Source organism: Talpa europaea (assembly GCF_964194135.1).
Source record: "Talpa europaea genome assembly, chromosome: 10".
Lineage (NCBI taxonomy): Eukaryota > Metazoa > Chordata > Mammalia > Eulipotyphla > Talpidae > Talpa > Talpa europaea.
Window position 1 is genome coordinate 98436192 of NC_140077.1, and position 21187 is coordinate 98457378.

The 21187-nt window shown below is 36.3% G+C and overlaps 1 pseudogene across 1 annotated transcript; it reads right to left on the reverse strand.

The window, feature by feature from the left end:
- Positions 1 to 1113: 1113 nt before the first annotated feature.
- LOC311178853 (S-phase kinase-associated protein 1-like) lies at positions 1114 to 4049 on the reverse strand (annotated as a pseudogene). The gene is made up of 2 exons: positions 3979 to 4049; positions 1114 to 1651 (listed from the first exon to the last, which is right to left on the reverse strand). The product of its transcript is annotated as an S-phase kinase-associated protein 1-like (transcript).
- Positions 4050 to 21187: the final 17138 nt, after the last annotated feature.

A 21187-nucleotide genomic window follows, 5' to 3' on the forward strand; every position in this document is an offset into this window, starting at 1 on the left:
AATGATGGTACTGGAATAAGCTTCCTCGGGCATAATTCTCAATAGTTATTTTGATTTTTTTGATTGAATTTCAATAGCATATAATAACCAGTGTTTATAATGAAGATCATTAGTCATTAGAGAAAAGGTTACTACTTTTCATACCCTTTATAAGAAAAGTAGATATTTGATATGTTTTGAAGAGTTTAATTTAAAATCATTCAAATGCAAAAGGACTTTGTGTTTAACAGAGCAGTGCAAAATCTCTCTGGAAAATTTAACCATAGCAATGGGATTTTTCTATAGTTCTTAACAATTAAAATGTCATTAGTTTGTACTTTGGGAAACATATTTTAAATGGCATCAAAAATGTTAGTGATGATTGGTGTAGTTAGGAATCTGAAACTTAATTCTCTTGACATCAGGAGGTAAACATGTGAATGATCCTTGAAAGTGGTAGAGTTTGTACACTAGCTATCTGTGAAGTATATACCCCTATTATGTATCAACATTGAAAACATTTTAAAATACTGTTCTGAGACTATGATTAAGTGACTAGAATGAGACTTACCCTCTAGTCATAAACAACTAGAAAACTAGACAAACTATAAAAGGCAACAGTTTTCATAGACTGAAAAACACATCTGAAAAGCAGATATTATGATAAGATACATTTTGTCATTCAGATGATCAACATATATTACTCATATTTTTTTTCTTCATCCACAGTTCCAGACTCCCCCAAAGCCTTGGAATTTCCTAAGTGTTGAGTGCGATAAAGGTGTCTTGTTATGTGAGTGTGGTAGCCTCAGATGAACCAACCATGTGATTAGAGGACTGGACTTCCAATCCCACCCTCAGCCTCCAGGGAGGGCAGAGAGGGCTGCAGGTTGAGTTCAATTGCCAATGAGCAGTGATTTAATCAATGATGGCTAAGTAATAAAGCCTCCATAAAATGCAAAAGGAGGGGCTCTGGAGAGTTCTGAGAAATAGAGTGCTTCCATGTGTCACTGTGCCGGGTCCCAAGTTCCATGAGACCAGAGCTGTTTTGCCCCTATCCAATGTTTCCTTTCATCTGGTTGGTGGTATGTGTCCTTTAGTACCATCTGCAGTGTTAATGTAAGACACAGCATTTCACTTCTCTTCACACCACTGGTTCTGCCTACTGGGTTGCTTCTTCTCCAATGAAGTCACTTTTAATATTGAAGGTTTTGCAAATCTCAGGAATTTTCCCCTTGATCATACTGGCCTCAGGCTACCATGTTACTTCATGCCAACCTTTGATGTCTAAATAGTTTGGAGCTAGAAAAAGTTCAAAAAGTGTTCCTTGGTCAACTTTTAGGAATTCTTAATCCCAAACAGGGATAACAACATTATTCTCATCATCCTGGGGTGATGAATGAGCTCTTTTAGTAATGCTTCATTAATATTTGGTAGAGGGAACGGGTGGTCATCTCCATTGTTCATTCCCAAATCTTCCAACATTGTCTTGATAGTCACTGATTGCTTGGCAATTTCCACATCCACTTCAATTATCTCTCCATCAGAATGCTACAACGTAATTGAAGGCAGTTGCTTGGTCTCAAGGAGACTGAGGGCTGGAGGCTGATGACAGCAGGGTGGTGTCAGCAGAGACAATGTCAGAGGGGCGAACAATGTCACTCCTCCATAGCTGTTTGTATTAGTAACTCTGCTTGGTTTTATTTCATCCGAAGTACACAATATAATATATACTTTTCAGATATTGAGAAAAAAATTATAGTGAAAAATTTAAACAAATGTAAAATAAAGCTTTTTTTTAAACAGACTTTTAAGTAAGGGGTCAAAACTGGCAAAACTGGTATGTTTATTTCCCAACAAAATATTCACAAATTTGAGTTTGGAAAGCCTTTAGATAGGCTTGTATTCTCCAGCTTGTCACTGATCCATTCAACCTTTATTTTTCTGATATTCATGTACTCATCGCCACTCCTACCCCAAGGGGCACTTGAGTTTGCCAATCCCTATTTTGTGTGGATAAAACAAAATTAATGACTGATTTCCTCCTATCTGCAGAAAGCTTTTGACTGTCTTCCAAGATAACCTCTAAAATAAGTAATGGACTTTTCTCAAAGACAACTAAATTTTTGGCATGTTGACTTAAAATTCTTTGGCTGCCCTTTTGTCAGTAATAACCTCTTTTAAATAGAAGGAATAGAATGTGTCATCATGTTTTTGATTTACTTGACTAAGCTGTGTTCACAGCTACAGTGGATAATCTTGCATTATCAAATTCTCATACTTTATACTTGTATGGTTATTTTCAATTGTATATTATAAAATTAATTTAGAACATTAACATATTAAAGGAAATATTAATCTATATTTAAATTCCCAGTCTTTCCTTGTAAAACTCTTAGAACACTTTAAAGTATTTTACAAGCAATTTACAAAAATCATTACAATATTTGAAAAATTTTTTTAAAGATTTATTTTTATTTATGCATACAAGAGCTGGGGTACAGGCCAGTGGTGTGGAGGGTGAGAGAATTCACCAGAGACAGAGTGGGGAACAGAACAGAGAGTGACTGAAGTACACTGCTGAGGGGAGCAACAGGCGAGTCAGAAGAGGTCTGCTGCGCTATGTGGGTTGCTCCCTGGCCAGGGATCGAACTCCTGCTACAGGGGCTGGGCACAGCTTCATAGGTTGCGTTTTAACCCCTTGTGCCACCAGGGAGGCCCCGGAAAACATTAATAGAAAAAACCTACAGTCTCAGAGTAAAGACAGAGGTAAATATGTACTATCTAGTGTATTAAATGTCAAGGATCACATTCTTAACAAAATTGACCTTCATTAACGTTAAAACCTTTTTATTTACTATTTTGGGAAATATTTATGCAATATTTTAAAATGAATGGAAGAATTTGGGAACTTGAAATGTTAAATAATTACTATTTCTCCTATCTTTTTTTTCCATGTGAACACTGCCTTATAAATCATTCTTCACCAATTGTTTGGCTCTATTAGTGCTCTCAGGCAAAATAATAGTGAGCTTTGTGTTTGTTTATATGAACTGCTTTCTTGTTAGTGCCTTATAGTTTGCTATTATGATTCTATGAAAATTTTTTTCTCTAGTTCCCATCTTTACTTTGAGTCCCAGTCTGTTTTCATTTCCTGTTCCTTTAGTTGTCTAAAAAGATAAACAAACTAATTTGCAAAAGATAAGGGAGTAATGAATACAAAATAACCTTCTAAGGACTTTTCCAACTCCAACATTCCTTTAGCAAGTCTTCCAGTCTTGTGAGTCATGCAACTATGGCTTATTTTCATATCAAGTCTTAACAATTAAAAGTTAGTTTAAATGGCAAGTATTTAAAATATTTTCCTGAGATATAATGTAAGAGACATGTAGAGAGTAGCAAGAGCCCCTGAATTAGCTGTTTACAACTTGACTGAATGCTGAAATTGGGTAACTTTTAAAATTATTGGTACCCAGATTCCTCACTCAGAAATCTGATTTATTAATTGGCTTAAAGTAAAACCTGAACATGAGATTTCTTTTTTCTTTTTAAACTTCCTCGATTATTCTAATGTACAAAGTTAAGAAATACTGGTTTAAATATATCTGCATATTGTATATATATTTTTAACTGCTACATATTAAATCAAGGGGTACATTTTAAAAATAAGGGCTCCCAGATCCTACACCCAGAAATTTAAATTAAACTTGTTTGGAGGTTGAACACAGGCATTGTTTCTTTAGTTTTATTGTTTTGTTTTACAGTGTCATGATTTTAATGTGAAGTCAATATTAGGAGTGATTCCTCAACAATCAAGAAGCTTAACATGCTAGCACTGGAGAGGATATACTGTCATTGGCTTGTGCTTTTTTTCAGATAAATTATAACCCTCGGCAGGTAGGAGAGTTCAGGGGCACAGATTTACTTTTACCACCAGACTACGTGAATTAATTTTGTTTTAAAAATAATTGTCGTGTATTAATAGCAGTAATAATTTACGGTATACTAGGAATATTGCAGTTCCAGATGCTTTGCAATTCAAGCATCTCGTGATATCTGTGGCCCGACATCACCCTCAGCAGTTGCTGAACTCAGTCCTCTAGGAATCTAGACGTGACCACAGGAGTCTTATGGGGCAACTGCCGCGCTGTGGTGGCTGTATTTGCCCTGCAATTAAGGGGCCAGCCCCATGGCCAACAAAGCCAATCCAGATGCCAGCACCGTCCAGATGCTGCAGGACATAGCCAGGCGCTTGCGCATCAGCTCCATCAAGGCCACATGTGCCTCCAGTTCCGGCCATCCCATGTCGTGCTGCAGCACAGCTGAGATCATGTCCGTAGTATTCTTCCACACGATGAGGTACAAACAGACAGACCCACAACACCCGGTTAATGATAGATTCATCCTCTCGAAGGGCCGTGCTGCTCCTATCCTCTCTGCCACTTGGGCAGAGGTAGGCTTTGGAGGTACAATGATAGACTCGAGTGATTGTGACAGACTGTATGGTCTGCAAAGCCCAAAATATTTACTATCTGGATTTCTAGAATCTATTTTACAAGTCCTAGGACAGAAAATTGGGGAGAGATGAGGGTGACAGTATGGCCAGGTGGAGGGGGTAAGGATTGATCTCTCAAAGTCATCTCTCTATTTGCCTACTCATTGTTGACATGATAGGAGGCTGCTGGCTTACCACAGACTATCACGTTGGTTTTTTGTAAGTCCTAATATTTAGCAGTTTAAGTCTTCCCATTTCCTTCACTTGTTTTCAAGATTTTATTTTCAAATAAATCTAGGCCATGCTAGGTCTTTGAAATGTAAATTTGAGAAATAGGTTGTCAGTTTCCCCCAAAATTCAATTGCATCTTGATGCAATTACATTTGGATTATATTCTCTTTTGATATTTCATTTAAAGAAACCATATTAAAAGTTCTTTAGGAAGTTACAGTAAAGAAATCTCATTAAGGTATTTTAGCAAGTTAAGTTCTGTCTTCAAAATAACGTACTAGGCTAGGCAGTGGGGAGTGGGTCCTGAAGATTTCCAAATGGTATGTAGGCATGGAAGATTTAAAGTAAATCTTATTTTAGATAATTCCACATTTTTGTTCCCCAAATTGATTTACTTGTCTACTCCTGTGTGGTTTTTTTCCCCAATGTATTCTTTCAAAATTGCCCCTCTTCTACTTTTCAAAAGAAAGTCCTACATTTCACCCATTCTTACTATTACCATTCATTGCCAGGTGTGAAGTATTCATCATTCCAAACAAAGCAACATTTCAAAATATTGATTCTGGCAAAGTGTCCTTTAGTGAAGTCATCATGAGCCAGCAGAAAATCACTGTGTCTTTCATGACTGTACTGAAAATTTTGGAAAGGTTAGACCTGGAAGTTAGAAAGTTACTTTAACCCACAGGAATGTGTTCTGAATTTGAGATATATTACAGATTACAAATGTGGCAATAATGACATTTGTGCAAAGCAAGTTTCCCCCTCCCTGTCCTCAGCTATTGTCAAAGCCTTATTGCTGAGAGTCTCATACAAAGAAAAATAAGAAATACTGAAGATGGCAGCACCTTATTGCATCGAGTCCACAGTCCTGACAAGTTTCTATACTTCATCCATCTCAGATTTTTAGAAAATGGTATATTCAAGATTTATGAAAAACATTTTTAGTCTCCTTAAGGAGAAGGTAAAGTCTCTTGGTCACTTGTGTCTTTAGTATGAAATTATCCTTTGCATGATTCCAAGACAGACATTAAAAGTTCCATGTGTATATCTAATAGGTCAATAAATTATTTAAAAATTTTGTACTATTTGTTTAGGTTCACAGAAAACATGTTTTCTTGACTTCTGACAAGGTTTCTGGATAATACATAGTCATATGTATTATTTCATTTGGTTGTAAATCTCCTGAGTACTGTTACTGATAGAACATTTCTGTGTGCTCGGTCAATGAACCTCGTTATTTCTGCTGCTGCCTATTCTTAGCATGTACTTACTAGATTTGGATTAACTGACCAGTAGTATTTCATGGATTCTACTATATAAATTATGCATTTAAGAGGTGATAAAACCCTGCTGTAAATATTGCATTTACTTTTAGTCCAATATTGTTCCCTTATTTTTTGGTACCAGTTTCCACAAATTAGGTAAAACTTCTCTGTTCATAGTAGCTCATCATAAATGCAGGGCAAAATATCCCCCTATTGCAGTCCAGAACAGTCTAGGGCATGGTGCCCTGAACTTTATAGAACCCACTTCGTTTAATCAGAATTAAATTTTCCCTTTCAGATTTAATGTTATTCTAATTTCATCAGATGTTTAAAATGTGACAATTTTATTTTAAAAGGCAGCATTAATAATATGACAGCAATCAAATCATTACAATAATAATTAGAACTTAGATGCAACTTTAAATTTTCTAGGAATATGAGGAAAATATTTCAAGACTACTGGCTTAGCTAGCTGTTTAGACATGTAGACGTGCCAAGTCAACATGACAAACTGCTGGCCTGTGGGATGGATCCAGCCTTTAAAGAACATGTTATTCCAACCCCACATTGGAATAAATTTAAACTTTATTTCCTTACAGAAATCAACGCAGTGTTTTAATTTTCCACATAACTTAATTAAGATAACTGTAGCTAACAAGATCAGCTTAATACTTAGATAAAACAGCTATGTCTGATTTATGACAAGTATAAAAAATACTTTATTTGCATTTGATTTTCTAAACTTAAATAAGTTTACTGATAAAATAGGCTAACTCTACTCTTACAAAATGTTTGATTATGAAAAATTTATTTACTTGAATTATTTCTATAAACTTTCTTTCAAGACTAATCATGTTTTGTGGCATGTCAGCTTGAATATAATTTCCAAGACACTTAGGTAACATAAAACCTTGAAATGATATTGATAATTCAGAGAATAGATCTGAGAACTCTATGCTAGATGTAGTCTTAGATGTTTATTTTATGATGTAAATTTTTTACTTTATTTTTGATGTAGATTTTAGAAAAATCTTTATAGTCATTTATTGCTAGATTATTTACCTTGTAGCTGAAGTCTTCCAAATTTACCAACAAATTCTAACTAACATATTTTGGGATAGATTTCAAAGGGCTTGTCATGTAAGTAATCATATTAAGAGAGTTTTCCTCTTTTTTGAATAGATACGGATTTTTTTTAAAAAAAAAAAGATTAAGCGTTGGGTACAGTCAGAAGCACGGGAGGGTGAGAGAATTCACCAGAACTAGAGCGGGGAACAGAACAGGCAGACTGATGAAATACACTGCTGAGGGGAGCAGCTGCCATGGCAGGAGGTCTGTCGCGCCATGTGGGACCCTCGCCAGTGGCTGAGGGTCGAACTGGCACTGCTGAGGCTGCGGACAGCTCCGCAGCCCGGCGCGCAACTGCTGCGCCACCAGGGGAGGCCTGGATTTTGTTTCTTTTTCTAACTTACTGCAGAGCCTATGAACTCCACAATGATGCTTAACAGAAGGGATGAGAGTGGACTTAGCCTTGCTCCAAACCTTAGGGGAAAAGCAAGATTTAATATTTTACCATTAGGTAAGATGTTGCTGCATGTTTTTGTAAATAACCTTTACCATATTAAAAGGTTTTTTTCAATTCCTGGTTCAATGGGATTTTTTTATTTTGGATGTTTAATTCTGCCAAAACTCTTTTCCTGAATCTACAAAGATCATATTTTAAAAACATTTTATCCTGTTAATGTGGAGAATCACATGGGTTAATTTTCTAAGGCTAAACCAATCTTCTATTCTGGAGCTAACCCCATCTTGTGTTATTATGACATGTCCTCCCCCTGGACACAAAAGTATGAGTTTGAATGAACCCTCCAAAGAAACTGAAGGTGAGGAAGACCCTCTCATTTGAGGTGAAGGTTGACCCAGTGGTGAGGAACTGTATGAAGAATGCTCTCTGCCAAAGCTGTATTTGGAATGTCAAAGCTGTATTTGGAATTTCAAATGCATAAGCATCTTTTTCTAAAAGTTAAAATTTAAACTATTTCAGTTAGTTTCCTTCTGTTGTAACCATGTTCTTTCCTTAAATCATTTAGATTTTCAGTACTCTGAACTGCCAACCAATTGTCATGGGGCAGCTTTTATTTTTTTTTGGTCATAGGAAATAATCTCTCTTTGACAAGAATGAATGATTCTCTTTAATTCTTCTTCAAGAGCACTGGCTGTTTTTTTAAAAAAAAGATTCAATCTCTTCAGGTGCCTGGTTGGTCTTTTCATCTGCCTTGGAAAGTTTCTTGATAATCAGCTCAGTCATTACTGGAAGTTTTGGCTGAAGCTTTTGATTCTCACTTTTAAGCTGCATTTTCTGACTATAAAGATGCTTGTTCAGTCTGGTGGTTGTTAATACTCTCTAAGCTTTTCTTTTGCTTTTTCTACTTCAGATAACTGAGGGTAATTTGGTTTCTTCTTGGATTTTTCAAGAAGTATTTAACTTAGCAGCAGGAATCAGTTTCTTCATAGGTCATTTTAGTCAATTATCATTTTCCATGTCATTCTTCATTTCCAAGTTATTATCTCTTAAGTCTTCTCCAAGCAAGGAGTCAATCTTTCATCTTTAGCAAGGGTTCAGTCAGAGACTTGCTCTGCTTTTCTTCATACAGAATTCTTCAACATCTACTTTGGAGTTTTCAATTGTTAAGTTTATTCATTTCCATTTTTCAGCTCTTATAAAAACTTTCTGGCTTTCCTCCTGAAGCTGGGAATTTTCAGTCATATAATCATTTAAAACTACCTTGTCATCCTTAATTTTTTTTTAAAGATTTATTTATTTATACAAGCACTGGATACAGTCAGACGCGCGGGGAGGGTGAGAGAATTCACCAGAGCCAGAGCAGGGAGCAGAGCAGGCAGAAGGACCGAAGGACACTGCTGAGGGGAGCAGCGGGCAGCAGGAGAGGTCTGCGCGCCATGCGGGACCCTCCTCCGGTGGCCGGGGAGCAGCCGGGGATTGAACAGGCACTAAAAAGGCTGCAGGCAGCTTCGCAACCCAGCACTCAACTGCTGCGCCACCGGGGAGGCCCCCTTAAATGTTTTAAACATTCAAATGTTTTAAAACATTCAAAATGTTTTAAAGATTCTTTTGACTGTAGCGCCTTATGATTTGAGGGATTTTGATTCCTTTTGTAGGAATTGTGTCCTTTTAGATATATCCACTTTTTTTGGGAAAAAATAGGGATTTCTCTTTTAACTCATTTTCTAGAGAAAGCTTTTCATACTTAAGTTTAGGATTTAGACCTGTCCAACTCTTGATTGATAACCTCCAAGCTTTATTCTTCTGTTGACTCCTCTTCCTCCTCAAAGCTGGTATCCTTTAAAGGTTTCTCTAAATCTTTAAACTCTTTTTGCCAAGGACCAAATTTTCCAGTAGTTTACATTTTTCTTCAATTATTGTAGAAACTTTTTTCTCTCTTCCCACATAAAATCAGCTTCTCACTGATTGATAACTTCTCCACAAAAACAGAGAACAACAAAAATACAATAGCTACATATGTCAACAATTTCCATGATCGACCATGAGGATTAGAAACCGATCTCACATCTTCAGGCAATGGTATAACAATCCTCACAGCTTTTTTGAAGACCAGCTCCAAGTAAATTCTAGGTTCTTCCATGTCACTAAGACTTCTTGACTGTTATGCCTGCAGCTACACCCTGGCCAGGCAACAACACTTAGCAGAGAATGAACGGGGCTCTGTGCCGAAGCCAACAGAACAAATCACAGGAGAAAACCACTGTGGAACAGACTGCAGGGGGTTGGTTGTGCAGAACAGAGAAGTATTTTTTAAAAAATTACACAGGGGCATGATCTGACTTACCTAGGGCTCTTTTGAAGATAAATATTTTGCTCTATTGGTTTACCATGAATTTGACTGTACATCTCCCTCTAGAAGAAATTTGAGAAGCTGAGATGAGGGTTGTTTTTGAAATTTTGGCTTATGTAGCAACTTATGATCCAAGATAAAATACACTTACTATATGATCAACCTTGATTTTCTCAGGAAGAATGTGGCAATGAGGTGGCAGGACTTGGGGCTGTGTTTCCTTCTGCAGGGAGCATGAAGAGTAAGGGATCCCCTGTCTACTTCCTCTGGTAGACAGGTGGATGCCAAAGGAAGGGTGATCTTCCCTAGAACACCTGTCTGTGTGTCCTGGTTCTAACTCCAGAACAATAGATGCTCCATGGCACCCACTTATTTCTTGCTAATTGAGTCACAGAGGCCAGGGGTGGGTAGTCTTATTTGGCATATAGGAAAATCCTGGTTTCCCACTGCAATATCTGCCTTTGGAGGTGTTGTGGCCAGGGGAAAGTCACAGACAGGACATCTTAGGTTCTTGCTTTTATTCATGCTATTTCTCTCATAAGATTATTCTCCTATTTGGTTTGACAAATAACTGACTTACCCTAAACTTAATTCAGAAATTGACTCTCTGGTGAAAACTTCACTGACTCCTGGTCTTTTTTTCTCTTACTATGGTTGATCTCAAATTAAGCCATCTATCTATATATTTCTCTCTTCTTAAGACTATATAATATTTTTTTATTATTTTATCTCCATCATTCAGCACATTACCTAATACTTTGTTGTTTGGTAACATTGAGTCAAATGCATTGGGCTGAATTGAAAATAAACTAAGGTGATATAATAGAAAGAATATGGGATCACTATACAGAAAACCCAGACTTCTAGCTTTACCTGTGCTAACTACATGCAGCTGTACATGTTTTTTAATCTGTCATTTTTGTTTCCTCACGTGAAAAGTGAAGGTACTGGTTGATCTCTAACACCACTTTTCAGCATTAGTACTCAGTGATTCAGACTGATGTGCCTCACGCTTGACTTTCTTAACTATGTTTTCATAACATGTACACAGAGCGGTGATGCATTCCTAGGGACAGATCAAAGTGATCATTGATAATAAGGCTCTATTGCTCAATCACTAAGGGCTAACTAGATATCTGACTATAAACTCTTGAACATCTCCCAAGGCAATCAAATCTCTCACAATGACTTAAAAAAAAGCAGGAGCATAATTTATCAAGCTTTTATCAAAATACAACTCATACAATGAATTCAGGGACTACTAAATTACCTTGAAAACAGAACGATTTACATCAGTAGACCAATTTGGAACCTGTGATTATTGTAATGATTTCAAAGCTTGAACACATACAGATTAACTTGTGTTATTAAAGAGTAATTCCATTTCCACATATTGCATTAAAAATATCTTTGGCAGCCAAATATCTTTGGCATTTGAAATCATAGTTGATTTCAAATGAATTAGATGGCAACAGTAGTGCTAGCATTATGAGGATGATGTTTACAAAGGGTTGAATTGCCTTTGAACTGTCTCCACAAAAAGCTACACTAACATATATAAGGACCTTCCATTATCAAAATTCTGTTATTTCCTCAAGCTGTGTTTATGAAGGAGAAAGTTTTATTTTTTTTTAATAATGGTAGGTAAAGCAACAGTATTTTTATTCAAAATAATCTTAAAAATAGAAATAATATTCTATTTTATTTTGTGAATTTTAGTGTGTACATGGAGGAGAAGGCATGGAATATTCATCCCCAGGTGGTGTCTGCAGCCTTACATTAACTATATGGCATCATGTATCTTGTCCGTTGTACTCGGAAGGGTGACAAGGACAGTTCAGATCATGGCCCTTGCCTTTAATAAGTTATTTTTACAATTCTATGTGAACATGAATAAATCATCAAAATACTCTGGTATTTTCCCAGCTGAAAAAAATTGCTATAATTATTTTCAAATGACTATCAAGATTTTTAAAATTACTTTCTGTAAAAAAATAAATTGCCTTTGAGTAAGGAATGTCACGTGTGTAAATAAAAGGTCTACAATATACTGAGATTAAGATTTGACAAGTGATTATTCCTCAAATAACAGAAAATATGTCTACTCTTTTATTGTGAGTGTAAGGCCAATAAATGTGCTGCAACCTTAAAAATGTTTTAGTACTGAACTATTTCCAGGGATACAAAGCGTTTATTTTGATGTTTTGTTTAACCAAGATCATGTTCCACATAAAAATATTGAAATTACTTCTAAACCGTAGAAGATTGACTCTACTAGAGGAACAGGGATCAACAACTTAGGGTAGTCCTGACTTTTTTGAATTGAGACATAATTGATATATATCATTAAATTAGTTTATATGTTGCAAATGATCACCACAATAAATCTAGTTTATACCCTACATAACTACAAAGCCTTTATTTTTTTGGTGATGAGAACTTTTAAGATCTACTCTCTCAATAACTTTCAAAGATATGATACAATCATTGTACCCTCAGGATTTATTTTGCTTTACAAGTTGACGCTTACACCTTTTTATCACCACCATCAATTTCACCCACTGCCTCTTGTAACCACCAATGTGTTCTCTGCATTTATGAATTTGCTGTATTTTTTGTTTGTGTTTTAGATTCCGTATGTAAGTGAGATCATCCAGTATTTGTTTTTCTTTGTCTGACTAATCTCACTTGCCATAATATCTTCAAGGTCTATCCATGTAGTAAATAATAAAATCTCGCTTTTTCTTGGAGTATTTTATATTTTTTGTTTATGTGCTATGGTTGACTGAAATAATCACTGTGAAGCAAATTCAAAGTTTAGTAAAACAGAAATTTAGTAGAGAGAATTCAGAACCAAACTGGGAAACTGAGGCCAGGAAGACCAGCCCCAAATTTCTCCAAGTGATGGGTCCCCCTCCCTTGGAGTTTTTGACTTTGTTCATATAGGTAAATGACTAAAAACAGGTTGGTTTCTATCAATTTAATTGACAAAGGAGTATTGTTCATAACTTCACATCAATCCCTTGATCTTACAGAGTTGATTTAGTTGAAGTTATATGTTTGGGAAGATGCAAGGACAACCGGTTACTTGAATGACTTATCCTAAAAGTGCCCCTCAAGATTCAGTCTAGCTGTTATCTCACACTCCTCCTAGCAACTCAAAAACATGGCAGGGCCTAGTTTGGACTGTGAAATTTTAACAATTTTCTCTTGCTTTTTGTCACAAGGTTTTTTGCTGAAGTCGAAAGCCATCTTATTGACTTCATCAGACTCTGAGGTGGCCTTGCTAGGGCATAAGAGAAATTTTCCAGTAAAGCAAAATGTAGAATTGTAGTGCAGTAGAGAGATCGTTACTGAACTGCAGCCCTGAAACATTTCATATCAACTTTTCTTTACTGACATTGTTGGCACCTTATACCTTTGAGATTTCCTGAATCATCCAGAAGTCAGCACTCTCCCATTTTAAATAGTTTCAAATTCTTTAATTTTGGGGTTATCTGTGTTGTATATGTGTGTATCTGTGTTGAATATATGTGTCTGTGAAATTTACATAAATAGAAAGCTGCAATGATGAACAAATTTGAGACTATTTGAATAATGCTAATAAGGGACCTCCTTGGTGGCACAAAGTGTTAAGATGCAGCACTATGAAGCTATCCATAGCCACTCCAGCATGATTTCAATCCCCGGCCAGGGAGGTGACCCATATGGTGCAGCAGACCTCTCTTGTCTCACCTGCTGCTCCCTCAGCAGTGTATTTCAGTAGATCTGCCTGTTCTGTTCCCTACTCTGTCTCTGGTGAATCTTCTCACCCCCCACATCTCTGGCATGTACCCCGGCTCTTATATGCATAAATAAATCTTTTTTTTTAAAAAAATGAATAATGCTAATAAGACTTGCTGTATTAATGTTCTATTTTTTTCACTGAAGACATTTTCTATAAAGAAAGGAATTACATGTTTATTTTTATTTCTTAATATTTGAGGAGAGTCACAACCTTAAAGTATTGTAACATAGCCAAGGCACTCAAGATCCCCACTGTTGGGAAGATATGTTTATTGGACATCAGATAATATGTTCCTTTGATCAAATAATGACATAAATCTGAGTTATGACTCTGGGACTCATAAGAGACATTTGCCAAGTGGAATGTTATGTTAGATTAAAAGAAATAAGGGTAACTTGAGAAATGTCTTTTTTTGTGTACCACTAAATATGATTAAGTTTTTTGGCAATGATCTGCCAAAGATATGCTCAAGTGTGACTACATGTAATAAAATATAAAAATTTGAGTAATATGATTTGAAGTAAGAAAATTACAGACCCAACCCTATATTATTATTTGCAGCATTTACTGTTCACTCACCAAATATTTAAGAACCACTGTCTAACATTCACGCTCCCGGGCAGTGGAAAGACAATTATCAATGATCCACAATTCTGCTCTAAAATCTTAGTTTGATAGAGAAGCCTGCAAAAGAACAAGCAAAATCACATTGCCTTCCAGAAAGTGGCATAACAGACATATGTATAAAGTGCTCGGGTATCAGAGAAAAAAACAGTTTTATTTTTAAATACTTATAAAAACTTTCAAGATAGACTTGTATTTTGTTGAAACATATTGTTTTGGAAAAAGCAAGATTCGAATTCTGTCACTGAGTTCATACAAAATGTTTCTTTTTGAGCCTCAGTTATAACATTGAGAATAATAGCTACAACCTACAAATCGCTTACTATGGGGCAGGCATTATTCTGAACCCTTTAAAATACATTACCACATTGCAACAATCCTGAGTCAAGTACTATTAATATTATTCCTATTTTACAGGTAAGAAAAGTGAGTCAACAGAGAAATTAAGTAGCTTGGCCAAGTTCACAACTAAATATGGGGCAGAGCAGGGATTCAATTCTAGTGAGTTTGCCTTGAGGGCCTAAGTTCATAACTGTTAACACTTCCTCTCTGTTAACTTGCTTCCTCTCAAGCAAGAACTTAATAAATCAGAAAGATTAAGATGTGAAATCTAAACATTGAATTAAGATGGCTATATCATGTCATGCACTGGTAAATATTACTCTTTTTTTTTTGAAAGACCATCTAATGGCCCCTGATGACATGACCTAGCTTTCACTAGGTCTTTTCATTTCCATCTTTTCTCACCCATTTCTACTGCTTTTCTCGCTCTCATTATTAGGGCAGTTCCCACTTGGAGGTCAATCTATCTAACATCATTGCTACTTGTAAATTATCATAAACAATCTGTTTACAGATTTTAAGTAAGTGGCTTGAAAGACAACCCCAAGTGGATGCAGGGTGACTTCTGGAATGTTGAGGTTCACTCTGCACGTTCTTGTTTCCCACATTAGACACACACTCTCTGACCCTGTAGAATATACGAGGTTTCAAAGGAGAGTATTCTGGGTTTATCACACATAGCATGTCTGCATTGTTAATATGACATTTTCCATACAGTCATGTGTATTAAACCATAACATTTGGGTTTATCTACTACACAATATATTTAACCATGGACATCCTGTTAAAAATGTGTGTGTGTGTGTGTATGTGAAAGAGAGACAGATGGACAAAAACGGAGAAACAGGCAGAGAGAGACAATCAGTAGTTAGCTCCACAATTGTGAAAGTTGAGAAATTCCACAATATACTGTTTGCATGCTGGAGATTCAGGAAAGCTGATGGTGTGATGCATTCAGAGTCCAAAGACCTAAGAACCAGGCTAGCTGATGGCATAGGTCTCAAAAGACAGGAGACAATGGATATCCCAGATCAAGCAACGAGGTAGAGGAGGTGACTTTCCCTTCCTCCATCTTTTGTCCGTGCTCTGCCCAGGCCTTCAATGGGTTGCATGAGGCACAGCCACACTGGAGAGGGCTATCTGCCTTACTGAGCCCACCAATTCAAATGTTAATCTCATCAGGAAATATCTTTTCAGAACACTCAGAAATAATGTTTAGTCAACCATGTGAGTACTCCATGATCCAGGGAGGTTGACTATAATTAACCACCACAAGCCCACCCATTGTCCGCCTGGCACTGTATGCATCTCCTACACTTTTTATATATGGTTAATGAAGAACTAAAGAAAAAAATTGCTCATATAGTACAAAATTCAGAGGACATAAAAAGAGCATATTACAAACATAAATTTCTACCTTATCCCCAGCCATTAGGTTCAATTTAGCTCTGGTCAGCCTTAACCAGGTTATTCAATTTCTCTGATACAAGCTAAAAAATGAAAAAAAAAGTTTAACTAGATGATTATACAGTCCCTCTTAGCTGTACTATTTTATGATTCCTCAGATAACACAATTTTCTGCCCCAACAAGAAATTTACTTTTAGCAATTTAGAGTACTCATAATATTTTCTCTTAACCCAGTTCCTGATGTTATTACCAAGAGTTTTTCACACTGCAGAAGCACGAGAAATGGAAAATGCTACTTGGTCAAATGAAATAGCACTTTTTATTTTTCTTCATTGGAAAGTGTGCTATCCTAATGTGAGACCTTCTGTTAAGAGCTGTACTTTTATGAAAATTAGGGTATTCTAAATTGTGAAATGGGTACAACTGAATAACATAAGTTTATTGGACTGATCATTGCAACTGTTGGAATAATTCCTGAACTAACTGTGCAATCTATTAAAATCTCTTAACTTGATGTAGCGGGAGAAAGGAAAGCTTGGCTTAATTCAATTTAGAAACTGGGAATGCTTCATTCTATCCCCAGTAATACACTGAAAAGGAAATTCTCTTTTGTGCTCTGAAGTCAGTAAAATTTTAGCCTAGGGCTTACTGAGACTGTTTCTCAGTCTCCTATGGAGTTTAATCAAAGAAGAAAAGTAACTCCCAGGTAAGATGGCAAAGCCATATGACTTTGTTTAACTCCCCTACCTGAACTTTAAATGGAAGAAAAAACCCACAGGCAAGTAAAATAAAACAGAAACAAAACATAACACAACAAAATATGGAGAAGAAAGTTCTCCATGCTGACTGAAATTAGGGAACACTTAGGATTTCATATAAACATATTGCTATCAGTTTCATACAAAATAATTAATATCAAATTGAAAACAAATTTGTAACATACAAATTTCTAAACCCAAATTGAGTAACATGCCAGAAATGACATTCAGAAAGCCCCTGCTGCTCGGATACTTGAAAGTATTGGGGTTCTGGTGTGGCACTGTCAAAGTCAAGCAGAGAATTTCTTCTTGGAGTCTATTTTTTTTTTTAAATGTGATTCAGGTGGGGCAGATGGAGGCCTTTACCACTGCATTATTGAGGTGTTTCCTATGCTGCTGGAGTTTGTGCTACCACCTTTGGGAAATAGTCCTCTCTCAGTCTATAGGCAATGCCTGGCACAAATTCAGGTCTAACTCTCCTTTCTTCCCTTCTTCAGCACTCAGGAGAACAATTCATCTTCACCTGAACTAAGCACACTCTGTGTGTTAACTTCATTTTTCTCACGCAATCCCATGCTGCTTGGTATGAATTTCTTGCTATGATTCCTCCAGTGACAGTTGCCTGTTGCAACCTTACTCAGATTTCAGTCTTCTCATAAGCAGCTGTCTTCATAATCCATTCTTAAGTCACTGATGTTTTTTTGGAACCCCACAAAATACTTTTTCCTTCCAAGAAGTCTTTTGTGCCTTATTCTTTTATGACATCTAATGTTCAATCTCATAACAATTATTTCATGCTCATGATATAAGTTCCTTCAGGTGGAAGTCTGCTGCTCAGGTTTTATTCATTCCTCATATCTCCTAATAAAGTTCTTATCATACAATAATCATTTTGTGTATGCTGAGGAATCTATATTTTGGTTATTAAAATTTAAGAATCACATCAACATGAAATCTTTGTTAGGGATTTTTCTCTGGACAGTACAAATGGAAACAGTAAAATATATCTTCAAGGTCCTGGAATTCACCATTGTGAAGCAAATGAGTTCTCCAGTTCCCATAGCCTTTGCCTGACATAATGAATACAACCCCTAACCTTAACATTCTCATTACAGCTCAAATGGCTTGAACGTTCTCTTTCAAATATTCAATTATCTTACATAAATTGCCTCACCTTTTCTAAGTATATTGCTTATATAGCATTATAATATTCAGACAGATTATAGGCAGAATTATTTTCTTTTTTCTTGCTCAAATCCTTTTTTATGCAAAGCATTATTTTTTCCTATATCTGAACCCCTCTTTTTTAAAGCTTTATTTATGCATACAAGAGCTGGGGTGTAGACCAGAGGTGCAGGGGCCTGGGTGAGAGGCTTCACCAGAGACAGAGTGGGGAGCAGAACAGGCAACTTGATTGAAATACACTGCTGAGGGGAGCAGCAGGTCAAACAGGAGAGGTCTGCTGCGCCATGTGGGTCAGCTCCCTGGCTGGCCAGGGATCAAACTCGTGCTGCAGTGGCTGCTGATAGCTTGATAGTGATAAGACTTAACTCCTGTGCCACCAGGGAGGCCTGCACACCTCTTTTTTTTTTTTAATTGTGATAATAATTGGTTTACAAAACTGTATTTGACTCAGGTACAGGGTCACACCTCCTCAGATGCGTGTCACCACACGCACCAACAAGGATCCTGAGCCCACCACCATAATCCATCACGCCCCCCTTCCACCCTCTGCCTTCCCATGTTGTAGCCTCAATTTTACAGTTAGGTTTCTGGGGTTGTTATTAATTTGGTCTTATCTGGTCCTTTGTTTGGTTTCTCTATATTCTACGTATGAAAACACCTGTCATTAATCTTTCTCCTTTTGACTTGTTTGACTTAGCATAATCCCCTCCAGTTCCATCTATGTCATTACAAATAGTGAGAGTTCATTTTTTTTTGTAGCCAAGGAGTGTTTCATTTGGTATTTATACACACATTTTTCTGATCTACTCCCCTATTCTTGAGCACTTAAGCTGTTTCCATAACTGGTTATTGTAAATAGGGTGGCAATGAAGACAGGAGTGAATATATCCCTTCAAATCAGTGTTTTTAGATACTTTGGGTAGATACCATGCAGATGGCCAACAAGCAATTGAAAAAATGCTCATCATCACTTATCAAGGAAGTGCAAATCAAAACGACAATGAGATATGATCTCACAACTTTGAGCCTGGGCCATATTCAAAAAGATAAGAAACAAGTGTTGGTAGGAATGTGGACAGAAGGGAACCCTCCGATCATTGGTAAGAATGTAGACTGGTCCCGCCCTTATGGAAAATAAAATGGAGTTTCTCAAAATATTAAAAATAGAATACTGTAGGATCCAGCAATTCCACTCCTAGGTATTCTCCTTTCTGATATATCATTTTTTCCCCTAATGTACTATTTTATAAACAAAAGTGTCTGTAGAATATATTTACTTAAATAGTAAGAAGAGGACGAACCACGAGTCTGTCACTGAACATTGACACACACCTATGTCTTCCTCCCCATCTGATTCTTTGCCTTTCTTAGCTTTTTGCTTATTTTCCCTACTTTTTTCTCTTATATGTTTTATTTAGAAATAATTTTAAATTACTTAAAATTGTCAAGGATGATACAAAGAACATTCATATACTTTATATGTACTTATAATTATGAACATTTATAAACAGACTCAGAGAATGAATATATATGAATATATATGTGTGTGTGTGTATATATATATATATATTTCCTTTCTTAGAATCTTTTGAGAGTAAGTTGTATCATTGCTGCCTTTTACCTCTAAATATCTCAGTACAATTTCCTAAGAACAAAGTATTTTCTTACATAATCACATATTCCGATAATAATAAATTTAATAATGATATAGTACTATTTTTTAATTTACCATTCATATGCTCAAAATGCTAGTTTGGTTTGTGATTCTTTATATATGCTATTAATAACATGTAATATAATCATAGTATATGATACATAGTATCTGAGCTACTAGTATAATTTTCTAGTAGTTCAGGGATTTCTAATTTGTTCACTGTGTGTTTCAGATTTTACACAATTGGCAAAATAAATGTGATTTATTGGTAGGAACTTAGGGCTGAGAGTTAAGAGAGCTAGTGACAATCACTCATCTTTAAGAATTTATTCAAAATTATTTTCTTGATTTTCAAATTGGCTTTATACAATGAGTCATACTATTTAAATTTTTGGTCTTTAGCTTCCTCATAAGAACTGTTTTTGTTAACTATAATCTGGGAAACACCCTGGCACAGTATGTACAACAATCCTGGCTTAGAATTTCTTTTCCATGGGCCTCCCTGTGACTTAGGGGGTTAAAGACACAGTACTATCAAGCTATCTCCAGCCACTGTAGCAGGAATTCCATCCCTGACCAGGGAGCTGACCCACATGGTGCAGCAGACCTCTCCTGTCTCACCTGCCACTTCCCTCAGCAGTGTATTCAGTAGCTGGGCCTGTCTCCCCACTCTGTCACTGGTGAATCCCTTCATTCCCTGCCCCCATACCTCTGGTCTCCACCCCAGTTCTTCTAATCATAAATGAATATTTTTAAAAAAGAAAAAAAAATTCTTTTCCATGTATGACATGAAGAAACAGATGGTCAAATAGGTCCACCTACTTTCCAAAAGTTACACAGCCAACAAACATCAAAACAAGCATCTGAACTCAGCTATACATTCAAACAGTTGTTTTTAACTGTTTATCACATCTAAAGCAGACATGTTATTTTAGCACTGAAGTTCACCATCTGGTTCCCACTATTACTATAGATTCTGACCCTGAATGTCTCCAGAGCACCTCTCACTCCTCTTCACTGTTCTCACCCTCCCCACATTGCCAGTGCTTCATCCCGCTAGTATGAGATGGCTCGTGGCTTTTTTTCCCCTCATCTTTTCATCCACATCTCCATATTTCACCAATCTTCGTTTAGGTGGGTGCTTGTTTATCACTTTAATGTTATAAGAAAAAAATTCTCCAAATCATAATGTAAGATGGGATTCACCTACTTTCTGCCCACTGGGCATTGATACGTGTGACTTCTGTTTCATGTTAAAAGGCTTTTCTCATTTCAGAATTTATCTTATCTAGATACAGAAGAATCAGAGCTGTTACCTCACAATTCTAAATTTAAAAGTTGTAATTATTTTAGTTTTGAATATGAGTTTTCCATCACTTTTAAATTCTTTATACTTGCTAGTACATGTAATTGTCTGTAAAATACTAACATCCAATAAAAATTGGCAAAGTGATTGTGCCGAGTATTCTGCTCGCTGAGATGGAATCGGTGGAATGAAAAACACAAACACTGGAGTCAAAGACTGAGTCCAAATCCTGGTTCCAGTAGCTTATGTTTTTTTAGAGCTTCGAGCAATTTGCTTAT